At 44.0% G+C, this 13,669-nt stretch overlaps 1 protein-coding gene across 1 annotated transcript in view; it reads left to right on the top strand.

Moving 5' to 3' along the window:
- Positions 1–13,669, top strand: part of RIMKLB (ribosomal modification protein rimK like family member B) — a 156,166-nt gene that overhangs the window by 62,396 nt on the left and 80,101 nt on the right. The window lies entirely within an intron of this gene.

Below are 13,669 nucleotides of genomic sequence, written 5' to 3'. Positions count from 1 at the left end.
AGAAACAAAAGCCAGATGCAAAGCAGAGCTAAGGCAGGACATAGAATAGAGAGCTTAGAACAACAATCATGTTTTCCATGAAGCTCAGGCAGATGGACAAACTGAACTCAGGCCAATCATTTGGCAGGGAGAGCAATGACCTCAACGTGCTGGCCCAGCTCAAGACCATAGCATAGGAAAGTCTCCCCAGGCAGTAGGAGGGGGTGCTCTCCTGGGGTCCTAGGAGGGAGTCTGAAGCTGGGCAGTGAAAATGGAACAGAATGTTCAGAGTAAGGCAGAGGGAGAAGGCAGGCAGGCAGGCAGCAGCAGCTTAGAAGGAAAGGAGAGGAAATCTAGCAAGCACTGGTGAGAGCAGAAACCGTCATCCGTTCATGCTGGGCTTATAGGTTATAGAATGCAGTTGGTTTTAAAGTAGTCTGAATTTTTTTCTTCCTTGCGGCTATGGTGCCCCCTTTATTCTAGCATTGTTCCCCACTTGTTTTCAGAGCCTAGGCTTGGAACCTCAGGTTTGGAGAACCTCAGATTTCCTTTTCTCAAGGTGATTTGGTCAGCCTTTCTATTCTGACATCAGTTTATCGTTGAAGTACATGGCGTCATGATCAGCACCAGTGGTCAGAAATGAGCAACAGCCATCCAGAGCCCTGAGACTATAATTTTCTGAGGTTCTCACTGACACTGGGGAAGGTACTCTCGGGGCAGCGGTGCGTGCCCGCATCCAACACAGGCTGATCTCCTGTGGGTAGGTAGAGAGCAGGTTCTCCGGCAACAGGAAGATCCTCCATGAAACCAACTGGCAGGTGCAGAAGCCGCTTAGTGCATGCAAGGAAATGTTTGAGTTACCTAGGAAAATTTTTAGTTTTCCAAAAGGTCTCCAGTCAATGGAAGATGGGTATAAAGTGCAAGGAAACAGAAGGGAGGCAGACATGCAAGACAGCGCTGGCTCGCAGGTCCTATTCGTCTGTTTATTGGCCTGTAAAGAATACACCCATTAGCTGAAGGCCTCTGGGCAAATGTACAGAAATGTTATTACTCCAGTCCAATCTAACTAAATTAAATCCAGGGTCTAAACGCAAAAAAAAAATTCCCATAAAAGGAAAGCAAGAAGGGAGGAGGATTATACGAGGTGGGGAAGGAGAAAAGGCAGAGAGCTGTGTGTGTAGAGGAATGAAGCAATAAACTAGTAACAGCCAAAGTTAAAAGATGGACTCAGTGTAGGAGTTAGAAGCTAGCAAACATATGTCTTCAGACAACTTCCCACTTCTTAGTAGCCCAGACTTGCTGTATCTCCCTTCATGCCTCTGTAGTTTGTACTTTGTGTTCCTTCCTTTCTGACACATCTTTTCCCAATTCCAGTAAATAAATGCTCATAGGTACATCAAAACCCAGGTTAGAGGGGCGCCTGGGTGGCTCAGTTGTTAAGCGTCTGCCTTCAGCTCAGGTCATGATCCCAGGGTCCTGGGATCGAGCCCCACATCGGGCTCCCTGCTACGCGGGAAGCCTGCTTCTCCCTCTCTCACTCCCACTGCTTGTGTTCCCTCTCTCACTGTGTCTGTCTCTGTCAAATAAATAAATAAAATCTTAAAAAAAAAAAAAAAAAAACCCAGGTTAGATGCTGTCTCTTCCCACAAACCTTTCCTGGTCTCCTCTGCTTCTGAGAGTTTTTTTCTTTTCTTTTTTTTTGTTTTTTGTTTTTGTTTTTTAAATATTTTATTTCAGAGAGAGAGTGAGAGCATGAGCGGGGGCGTTGGTGGGGGGAGCCGCAGAGGGAGGGGGAGAAGCAGGCTCCCCACTGAGCCAGGAGCCCGAAGTGGGACTCGATCCCAGGACCCTGGGATCACAATCTGAGCCCAAGGCAGATGCTTAACCAACTGAGTCACCCAGGTGCCCCCGTTTTTGTTTTGTTTTAAAGTATGCTCTGCACCCAACGGTGGGGCTTGAACTCACCACCCCGAGATCAAGCCACATGCTCTACTGATTGAGCCAGCCAGGTGCCCCCCTGCTTCTAAAGAGCTTATCATTCTCTCTACTGAGCTACCTTTTTATTTTTATAATCATGTCATCAACTCTATTATACTCATTTGCATGTCTCTATTCCCGATTAGACCAAGTTCCTTGATTGCAGAGGTAAGGTCTTACTCATCTCTGGCTAATATTATGATTAGCACTAAAAAGTCAAAATTTGGTCATTCGAATTGAGTTGAGATGATGACTTAAAATTGTAACTTGCAGTTTCCACGTAGAAACTTTCAAAAACTGGGGCACCTGGGTGGCTCAGTCGGTTAGTTATCTGCCTTCGGCTCAGGTCAAGATCCCAGGGTCCTGGGATCAAGCCCTGCATCGAGCCCACATTGGGCTCCCTGCTCCCCCAGGAGTCTGCTTCTCCCTCTCCCTCTGCCCCTCCCCCGTTCGTGCGCGCGCTCTCTCTCAAATAAAATCTTTTTAAAAAGTTTCAAAAACTGGGGCGCCTGGGTGGCTCAGTCGTTAAGCATCTGCCTTCGGCTCAGATCATGATCCCAGGGTCCTGGGATCGAGCCCCGCATCGGGCTCCCTGCTCGTCGGGGAGTCTGCTTCTCCCTCTCCCACTCCCCCTGCTTGTGTTCCCTCTCTTGCTGTGTCTCTCTCTGTCAAATAAATAAAATCTTTTAAAAAATAATAATAATAATTTCTAAAAAAAAAAGTTTCAAAAACTGAGTCAGGTATAAAGAAGTAGAGGATAGAATTCTAGAGAAGAAAGTAGTTTGAGCATATACAAGGAGTGTAGTAAGTGGAACAAAAAGCCAGTGTATTGAAGTGATCTGAAGGGAATTAGAGCAAAAGGAAAAAGGCCCAGAAATTGGGCAACAGTTATTTTAGAAACAAAGGAATCTTGGCAGGAAGGCTGTAAAGTCAGTGCATGTAATACATGTAATTGATATCTACAATAAGTAGTGCTTCTGTCCCATCATTTTGGTTTGGGTAAATCTGATTGCATTCGTGGTCTTACATAGTACACCCACACTCTACTGACCACGCAAATGACCACGTAAAATGATGAAAAATGCTTCATCCCAGCTCAGGATTCTGTTAAGGTTCCTGAAACCCACAACAACAAAAATTTAAATAACTGATGAAACTGGCTATAAACAAACAAAATAGGATAAATACTAGATATTCATTAATGGGCAGGAAGTCTCCATCTCCAGAAAATAAACAAAACAGAAAGTCTGTACTTTGCAGATACGGGGGAAGAAATGGGAAAGTTCAGTGCATATAATAACAATAGCTAGTAAGTTTGGTAGATTTATATGATACATATTTATATTTTTATAGATTGTATGTGCTAGGCAGCCTGCAGGACGCCCTCCCTCCCCGTATCCCCACTTCCTATTCTTTACCCCCTCGAGTGTGGGCTAGATTTAGGGACCACTAACAAATAGAATGCAGCAAAGGCATGGCGTGTATCTTCCCAGATGAGATTACAAAGACTGGCTTCTAGCATTAGTGCTCTCTTTTGATCTCTTGCTTGCTGTTTGCTCTGAACAAAGCCAGCTGCCATGCTCTGAGTTACCCTACAGTAATGCTCATGTGAAAGAAGGCATGTCCTAGCCAACAGTCAGCAACCTCAGGACTGCAAAAAGCCATGTGAATGAACTTGGAAGTAGATCTTCCCTCAATTGGGCCTTAAGAAGACTGCAGCTCCAGCCAACATCTTGACGATAGCCTTGTGAGACCCTGAGCCAGAGGTACGCAGCTAAACTGTACTTGCATTCCTAATCAACGTAAACTTGGAAAATAAATTTTTGCTGCTTTAAGCTGCTGAATAGACAAGTAATATGTGCTATCCTATAATACATAACTATTTCATTTATTATATAAATAAAATAACATTTATATATTTCTTTTTTTTCCCAAAGATTTTATGTATTTATTTAATTGACAGAGAGAGAGAGAGCATGAGAGGGAACACAAGCAGGGGGAGTGGGAGAGGGATGGCCAAGCAGGAAGCCCGATGCGGGGCTCGATCCCCGGACCCTGGGATCATGACCTGAGCCGAAGGCAGTCGCTTAACCAACTGAGCCACCCAGGCGCCCCAACATTTATATATTTCTAACTGTATATAGTATATAATAATGTCTTAGAATATTGCTACAATTATATGAAAGACTAAATTAGCTATTATTATCCGTTAGCTATTAATACTTACTAGTTAATAGTAATGACGAGTGTTTATGGAACATTGACCATATGCTAGACACTGTGTTAAAAAGTATGATTATGGGGCACCTGGGTGGCTCAGTCGTTAGGTGTCTGCCTTCGGCTCAGGTCATGATTCCAGGGCCCTGGGATCAAGCCCCGCATCAGGCTCCCTGCTTGGCGGGAAGCCTGCTTCTGCCTCTCCCACTCCCCCTGCTTGTGTTACCTCTCTCACTGTGTCTCTCTCTGTCAAATAAATAAATAAAATCTTTAAAAAAAAAAAAGTATGATTATGCTCCTTTAGAAATTAGCGCATTCATAGGAAAGCGTAAAGAAAAGAGAGATGAAAGGAAACAGATATGGAGAGGGGACAGAAGAGAAGGGAAAGACGCAGTAAGAAGGAAAAAAGGGGGGCGCCTGGGTGGCTCAGTCGGTTAAGCGTCTGCCTTCGGCTCAGGTCATGATCCCAGGGTCCTGGGATCGAGCCCCGCATCAGGCTCCCTGCTCCGCGGGAAGCCTGCTTCTCCCTCTCCCACTCCCCCTGCTTGTGTTCCCTCTCTCGCTGTGTCTCTCTCTGTCAAATAAATAAATAAAATCTTTTAAAAAAAATAAATAAAAAATAAATAAATTTAAAAAAAGGAAAAAAAGGAGAGAGAAGCAGAGGATGCGAGAGAGAGAACTCATGTGGAAAACAGAATTATCCTTTAATATTCACTATGAATTTATATAATTTAGCAGTACAATTTACTTGAAATGTAGACCATAAAAAAAGAATCAAACAGTTTGAGGCACCTGCCTGGCTCAGTCTGATGCTTGATCACAGGGGTGTGAGTTTGAGCCCTACGCTGAGTGTGGAGATTACTTTAAAACGTTAGGGGTACCTGGGTGTCTCAGTCAGTTAAGCCTCTGCATTGGGATCAGGTCATGATCCTGTGATCGTGGGATCAAGCCCTGTGTCAGGCTCCCTCATCAGTGGGGAGTCTGCCTCTCCCTCTCTGTCTTTGAAATAAATAAAATCTTTTTTTTTTTTTAATTTTATTTATTTATTCATGAGAGAGAGAGAGAGAGAGAGAGAGAGGCAGAGGGAGAAGCAGGCTCCCAAGGAGCAGGAAGCCCGATGCGGGACTCGATCCCAGGACCCTGAGATCATGACCTGAGCCGAAGGCAGACGCTTAACCATCTGAGCCACCCAGGCGCCCTGAAATAAATAAAATCTTAAGAAAAAACTGAACAATTAGAAAATCTGGCTTGCAAGAAAGAACTAAAGGAATTTAAGTAATTTTGCCTGAAGAGGAACTTAAAAATTTTTAAATGTGCTATTGAAGATTTTGGTAAATTTATATGTACCACCTCCACAAATATTAGGACACAGTAAAAATGAATTTATTTTTGCGTTTAGCTTATATGTTGGAGTGACTTCCTGCATAAATGACCACAAGTAATTAAAATAAACGTACTCACTTTGCCTGGGTGGTTCAGTCGGTGGATTTGTATGACTTTTTGTAAAGATTCATTTATTTACTTGAGAGAGAGAGGGTTCGAGCCCGAGCAGGTGTGGGTTGGGGGAGGAGCAGAGGGAGAGAAGAGAATCCCAAGCAGACTCTGCCCTGAGCCCCACATGGGGCTCCATCTCACTGCCCTGAGATCATGACCTGAGCCCAGCCAAGAGTTGGTGGCTTAACCAACTGAGCCACCCAGGTGCCCCAAGTGTGAGACTCTTGATGTTGGGGTTTCAAGTTCAAGCCCCACTTTAAGTGTAGAGATTACTCAAAAAACATCTTTAATAAATAAATAAAATATTTATTCAACAAACATGGAGAACTTCCTATACTCCTGCCATTCTTTTATAGACATTTGAAATATATTAGAAATAATGGGCAATATTTTGCCATTAGTTTGCTTACATTTCTTAAGGAAAGCTATGGAAATTTTTTCTTTGCAGATTAGACTTCTTTAGTAACTGAACATTGATATATTTCTGGAAACAATGATGGATTGGATGGTCATTAAAGTTGGAACTCCTCATAAGTAGGCTCCACACCCGATGTGGGGTTTGAACTCACAACCCTGAGATCTAGAGCTGCAGGCTCTATGACTGAGCCAGCCAGGTGGCCTGTAAATTTTCTGGTAGAAGAGTGAAGGGGGCTCTTAGAGCTTTCTGGAAGATGGTGATGGGTGGGAGTGCAATGCCACGCATTCAAACACTGCATACCAGTTGATTATCATGAACCGTTGATATCTTTCCACTTGAAGATCTTCTCCCCAGGTCCCTTAGTAGTGCTGTTTAACAAACCATGCCAAAACTTAGTGATTGAAAACAACAATTTATTATTCTCCCTGATGTGGTGTGTCGGTCAGGCAGTAATTCTGCTTTACGTGGTGTTGGCCGCAAGATCCGGAATGGCCTCACTCTTAACAGCTAGCTGGTACTAGCTGCCCACAGGAATCTGTGACGCGGTTGCAGGCAACAGTTCTCCATGTAGTGTTGACTCATTTGGGTTTCGACAGCATAGCCATGGTTGGAGATGGAGCATTCCAAGAAACAAAGGAAGAAGCAGATCTCAGTTGAGCCTCAGCCTCAGTTACCCAGCATCCCTCCCCCATATTCTATTGGTCAAAACAAGTCTCCAGCGTCAGTTCCAGTTTTGGAGGAGGAGCAGTAGACTCCCTCTTCATGGGAGGAGTGGCAGAAAATGCGTAGCCATCTTTAATCTACCACAGTGCCTCTGAGGTTACAGTGAATCTTTCCAACAGCCTAGGTAAGTGCCTTCGGGTGACATTTGTATTTTGCTCTTTCCTGGAAACCTCATTCACTTCTCTTCACAGTGCTCAAGCCAGCTGTCCCGCAAGGCCCTCTTTTGAAGCTCAGTATTATAGAGGAACTTCACTCTCATTTTCTTGTTTTCTGCAGCATTAGGCACTGTTGACCAGTCCTCCTTGTTGAAATATTCTCTTCCTTTGGCGTCTCTGACATCTCATCCCTTTGTCCCTCTTTGCCTCATTCAGTGTTCTTTCACATTTCTTTGTCTTCTGTTCATGCTTAAACGCTGGTAGTTGTCAAGGTGCTTGCCCCGGTCCTCTCTCGTTATTACACTCTATCCCTCAGTGGTCACATTTCACGCCCGTGTCTGTATTTTCCATCTATAGACTTATGCTCCCAGATCCACACCTCACTCTCATCTACCTCTCTCTTCTGAGCTCTACAGCTGAATGTCCAACAGCATATCTCTATTTGGATGATGTCCGACAGGCACCCTGAGTCATTCAGACTTTACCTGAGCAAGAGAGAAAGCTGAAGAGCAGACTTTGGCTGAGCTTTCAGGAGGGACCACCAAGAGACTCTACTGCTGCTCCTACCATCACAAGGGTACCTTCTAAACTGAGATGTCACCACTCAGGGTCTAGAACCACCCTGGCTCTGCCTCACTTACTTTGGTTTTGACTCCAAGTCTTCTACTAGGGCACATGGTTGCTGGAACCTAAGTAACATCCCAACTTCAGCTGTAGGAGAGTCTAGGGTATGTAGTTTTTAGTTGTGCACCCTGGAATGCAGGAAGGTGCACAAGAAGGAGGTTGGTATAAATGTTAAGTAAGCTAAATTATGATGTGTTAGTGTCTAAAGTGGAGTCACCTTCTTCCCTGCACAGTCTCATCTCTATCCCACTCTAGGACTGTGCTGCCATTATCTGCCCAGCTATTAAATTGAAATATGGCCAGTCATGCTCAGGCTCCCTTGCTCTTTTCCCTCAACCCTGAGTCCTCCCCACACACCCTTGGTCATCAAAATTCTACAGATCTTATTCCTTCATCTTTCAAATCCTTCCATTCTGTCCATTATTTCCATCACCACTTGAGTTCAGCCCAGACATTGCTCCCAGTTTCAGTGTTTCTCCACCCTTGTTCCTAACACGAAGTCCCAAGAGTCCTATTTCTAGCACTGGTCAGATTAAGTCACTTTTTGGCTTAAAGACCTTAAAGGTTCCTCATCCTTAGGGTATGGATGGAATTCTTAGTATGCATACATATGGCTATTTATATTTTTATCACTCAGGGCGCCTGGGTGGCTCAGTCTGTTAAGCATCTGCCTTCGGCTCAGGTCCTGATCTCCGGGTCCTGGGACTGAGCCCTGGGTTGGGCTCCTTGCTCAGTGAGGACTCTGATACTCACTCTGCCTCTGCCCCTCCCCCCCCCGGGCCCCCTGACCCCCCCCCCCCCCCTCCCCCCCCCCCCCCCCCCCCCCCCCAGCTTGTGCTTTCTCTCTCTGTCTCCCTCTGCTCTCTCGAATAAATAAATAAAATATATTTTTATCTCTCATCACCAGTGCTCCAACCAACCCACAGTATCTAGGACATTTGCACCTTGCTTACCACCTATACTGAATTACTTGCAATTCTGAAAAACTGCAAGCACTGTCTTGCATCTAAGCCATTGTACGTGCTACATTCTATTTGCCATACCTCCAACCATAATCCTTACTTTCCCACAATCTTTATGTTCAGCTGGCTAATTGCTACTTAACCTTTTTAACTCAGGTTGGGTAATACCTCTATGGACTGTTTTCCAGAGTGTCTCCACGACAATGAGTGGCTCAATGTGGACAGATTGTTTACTGTTGTAGGCCCAAAACCAGCCTAGAGACTCAATATTCTGTGCATCAGAAGGAAGTGTCGAGTGTGAAGGGGAGAGGCTGTATTTCCTAAAACTGATCACAAGAGGGCAGCAAATAACTTCTTTAGGCCAGCTAGGCAGTTGGTTTTTCTTGTGTCCCATTTACTTTTCCAGCTGTCTGTTGATATTCATGTAGGACGACTCTAGAGCTATGCTTAATGAAATGGAAGATTCCTTTTTTTTTTAAGATTTTATTTATTTATTCATAAGAGACACAGAGAGAGAGAGGCAGAGGGAGAAGCAGGCTCCCCACTGAGCAGGGGGCCAGATACGGGACTCGATCCTAGGACCCTGAGATCTTGACCTGAGCCGAAGGCAGACGCTTAACCATCTGAGCCACCCAGGCACCCCGAGATGGAAGATTTCTAATGACTCAGACGTGTACTTCATTTATATTCTGATTGGTTTCTCAATGCCAGCCACTTCACTAAGTACTGGTAATTACAAAAAGATGAATCAGGGACCTGGCTGGCTCAGTCAGTAGAGTGTGTGACTCTTGATCTTGGGGTCATGAGTTGGAGCCCCACGTTGGGTGTAGAAATTACTTAAAAAAAAAAAAAGATGAATCAGTCACAGTTCCTGCATTCAAGGAATCAATTTAGTGGGAAAGAGAAGTGGTCCTGAACTTTATTCCTTCACATGGGAAGAAACAAGTGATTTGACCCATTTTTATCAGTAGCAATGACTGCTTCAGATGGTAGAGCAGTGAGGGTGCTTGGCCAGCTCAGTCAGTAGAGCGTGTGACTCCTAATCTCTAGGGTAGTGGGTTCAAGTCCCCTAGGGCCTAGAGCTTACTTAAAAAAAAAGGGATGGCGGAATGGTTAGTTATTGGGTGCAGATAAGGTAGAATCTCTTAAATGACTGACATGTTTGAAGAGCAAGATCACCATGAACCCAGCTAATTCTACCCCAAGTAATTCTCAAATGCCTGGAGAAGCATGATTCATCTTAAGCCCACTGCTTTTCTTTCTTTCTCTAACAGACTTGAGCATTATTATGTTCACAACAAAAATTAAGTGAAAAGTACAGAAAATTCCTATATACCCTTTGCTCCCCACACTCACATCCTCATCCACTATCGGAGCGGTGCATTTGTTACAACTGATGAAGGATGTACAGGGCTAGCTGAAGACAAAGTATAAGCTGACACCCTGCAAACCCCCCCAACACACATACACACACACAGTCCTGGGTGGGATTATGTGTGACATTCTTCCAGGAATCTCTCAGCTATTTTAATGTAAATACCTTGCTAGAGGAGAAAACAATCTTAACTTGTCCACTTTAGCGTTGCCTTGTAGGTCCTCTTTAGCATATAAAAGTTCTTTTGGAACCACCTTTTTCCTTACCTCCCCCAACTCCCAAGTATATAATCGGTCCCCCACCCCCTCCCTTACAGCCCTGGTGCAGTAACTTCTTCTGCCCAGGGGTCCTTTCCCCAAGCTTTAATAAAACCACCATTTTGTAATAAAGATGTCTTAAGAATCCTTTCTTGGTCATCAGCTCCGGACCTCACCCCACCGAACCTCACCTATATTCTAAAACCATATCACTGACTCTACATAGACCCATCGTTATCACCCAAAGCCCAGAGTTTACCTTAGGGTTCACTTTGGCTGTTTTAAGTTCTGTGGGTTATGACAAGTGTATCATGACATGTATCCACCATTAGAATATACTGGTTCACTGCCCTAAAAATGCTCTGCCTATTTTTTTAAATAAGCTTTATGCCCAACATGGGTACTTGAACTCATGACCCTGAGGTCATGAGAAGGCTGTGAGTTCTGTATCTAGATTCCTAGAATTTTTTTTTTTTTTTGGCATGTGGAGGTCCAGTAGTTCAGCATGATTTGTTGAAGACGGTCTTTGATCCATTGTATTGCCTTTGATCCTTGGCCAAAGATCAGCTGACTATATGTGGGTCTATTTCTGAGCTCTCAATTCTGTTCCTTTGATGTATTTGTCTATTCTTTTGCCAATGCTACACTGTCTTGATTCCTGTAGCTTTATAGTAAGTTTTCTCAGATTTATATATGTAAGTATTTCATTTTGTTGGGTGTTGTGACATCATAAGTAATATATATCTGGTCTTACCTCCTCACAGTTCCTAAAACCCTTCTAATTGATTCATGTCTTTTTGTATGCTAATGAGATGACTTGGTGGTTGGGGAATCCAGGATAGATGGCCTCAAGATGGGTGCTGGTTGCTGGGGAACAAGCCATGTGATCAGAGGGCTGGAACTTTGAGTCCTGCCTCCAGGGAAGCAGTAACTGCTTATGGGCAGTGATTTAATCACTACCCCCATGTAATGAAACCTCCATAAAAAACTCTAACCAACTGGATTTGGAGAGCTGCTGTGTTGAACACATTCAAGTGCTGAGAAGGCTGTGTAGCCTGGGATGACATGGAAGCTCTTGATGTGGTTTTGGAATATAGGTGAGGTTCAGTGGGGTGAGGTCTGGAGCGGACAACCAAGAAAGAATTCTTTTTTTTTTTCTTTTTTAGATTTTTTTATTTATTTGTCAGAGAGAGAGAGCACAAACAGGGGGAGCGGCAGGCTCCCCACTGAGTAGGGAACCCTATGGGGGACTCGATCCCGGGACCCTGGGATCATGACCTGAGCCAAAGGCAGACACTTAACTGACTGAGGCACCCAGGCGTCCCACCAAGAAAGAATTCTTGAGACGTCTTTGGTGCAGAATGGTGGTTTATTGAAGCATGGGGAAAGGACCCGTGGGCAGAAAGGGTTGCTGCACCGGGATCTTGAGTGGAGTTGGGGGAAATAAGGAAAAGGGAGGTTTCAAAAGAACTTTCACATGCTAAAGACGACCCACCTACAAGATACCTACAAGATACTGGAGGCCTTGCCATTGTCAAATTAAGGATGTTTCCCCTCTCGCAAGAGGGGAAGGTCTGGGAGATTCCTGGAAAAATGTCTCACATACCCCACCCAGGAGTGTGGGGGGTGTCACTTTGTACTTTGTCTTTAGCTAGCCTTCTGCTCCCTCATCACTCTGCACTTGTTCCTCATACCTTGCCTTATGCACTCTTACCATTTAGCTGCTCCTGAGTTGTAGTCTTTATTAATAAGTAGGCGGTAATAAGGAAAGCACTTTCTTGAGTTCTGTGAGCCATTCTAGCAAATTATTGAACTCAAGGACGGACTCCTGATTTATAGTTGTTAGAAGTACAGGAGGCAGGATGTCAGTTGATAGATAGGAGTCGTCCGTGGGATTGATCCCCTGACTTGTGGGACCGGACCTTAACTCCAGGTAGACAGTGTCAAATTGAACTGTAGGATGCCCAGCTGGAGTTTCAGAATTGAGTTAAATAACCCTACACATTTGTCAGAAGTGTTGTGAATAGAGAAGAAACAGGAGCTTTTCCTTTCAGGCTATAATTAAATTTTTTTCAATTTGTTTATTTGAGAGCTTGTGAGCAGGGTGAGGGCAGAGGGGGAGAGAGAATCTTAAGCAGACTCCACACTGAGTGCAGAGCCCAACTAAGGGCTCCATCTCACCACCCTGAGTTCATCACCTGAGCGAAACCCCAAGTTGGATTCCCAACCTACTGGGCCATCCAGGCACCCTATAAATGGTATTTTTTTAATTTCAAATTCCAGTTGTTCATTGCTGATATATGGAAAAATGAATTTTTTATAATTTGTATTCTGCAACCTTGCTATGATTCCTTATTAGGTCCAGGAGGGTTTTTTTTGTTCAATTCTTTAACATTTTCTACATAGATGATCAAGTCATCTGCAAATAAAGACAATTTTATTTCTTCTTTCTCAATGCATACACGTCATCTTTGCTATTCTTATCTTATTGCAATAGCTAGACTTCCAGCATGTTGAAAAGCAGTGACGAGTTGAGATATCCTTTCCTTGTTATGATTATAGTGGGAAATAGTATCTCACTATTAAGTATGATATTAGCTATAGGTTTCTACAGATCTGGGTTGTAGCAGGACAATGGGATTCCCTGTAGAGATTGAGTAGTTCCCCTTTATCTAGGGATGCAAAGTAACTCACTCATCCCAGTGGATGTCCCATTGCAAATTCCAGTAGATAATTCCTTTCTCAGGCATGATGAGCCTTGGTGTTCTCAGCAGCATAGCACATTGATCCATGGTGAGAGTTGGGACAATGGCTGTTTCTTGCACCTTCCATACCTTTACAGTATTGGGTGCCTTGACAGGGGTCCCCAGTCTGGCATATGAGTCAACAGGCCTTACAGGTTGTCATTCAAATGTATTAAAGTTTAGGACAGGAGTGCCTGGCTGGTTCACTTAGTAGAGCATGATTTTGGGATTAGAGATCAAGCCCCATGTTGTGTGTAAGAGATGACTGTAAAACATAAAAATAAAATAAAAATTACATGGTTGTAAAAACCCTAGTTTTTCTAGGAGAGAAGACAATTTTTTTTTAAGTAATCAAAGACCTGCTAAAGACAAAATTTATTAAAATAAAGAAAAACCTTTGTTCACAGTTTATTAGGAGCAGACCAAAAATCTAAGAAAATGTATTTTTTTTTTTTTAAGATTTTATTTATTTATTTGAGAGAGAGAGCACATGTGAGGGGGGAGGGTCAGAGGGAGAAGCAGACTCCCCGCCGAGCAGGGAGCCCGATGCGGGACCCGATCCTGGGACTCCAAGATCATGACCTGAGCCGAAGGCAGTTGCTTAACCAACTGAGCCACCCAGGCGCCCCTGAAAAGGATAGTTTTAATATCAAAAGTACACTGCCGCAAAATTAGAATTGTTTCCTTTCTGTTAAAAATACATTTTCTGGGTGCCTGGGTGGCTCAGTTGGTTAAGCAACTGCC

The sequence above is a fragment of the Neomonachus schauinslandi genome, chromosome 5 (assembly GCF_002201575.2).
Source record: "Neomonachus schauinslandi chromosome 5, ASM220157v2, whole genome shotgun sequence".
Taxonomy (NCBI): Eukaryota; Metazoa; Chordata; class Mammalia; order Carnivora; family Phocidae; genus Neomonachus; species Neomonachus schauinslandi.
The sequence above is the reverse complement of the archived record's forward strand: the minus strand, read 5'-3'. Positions and strand labels throughout refer to the sequence as shown.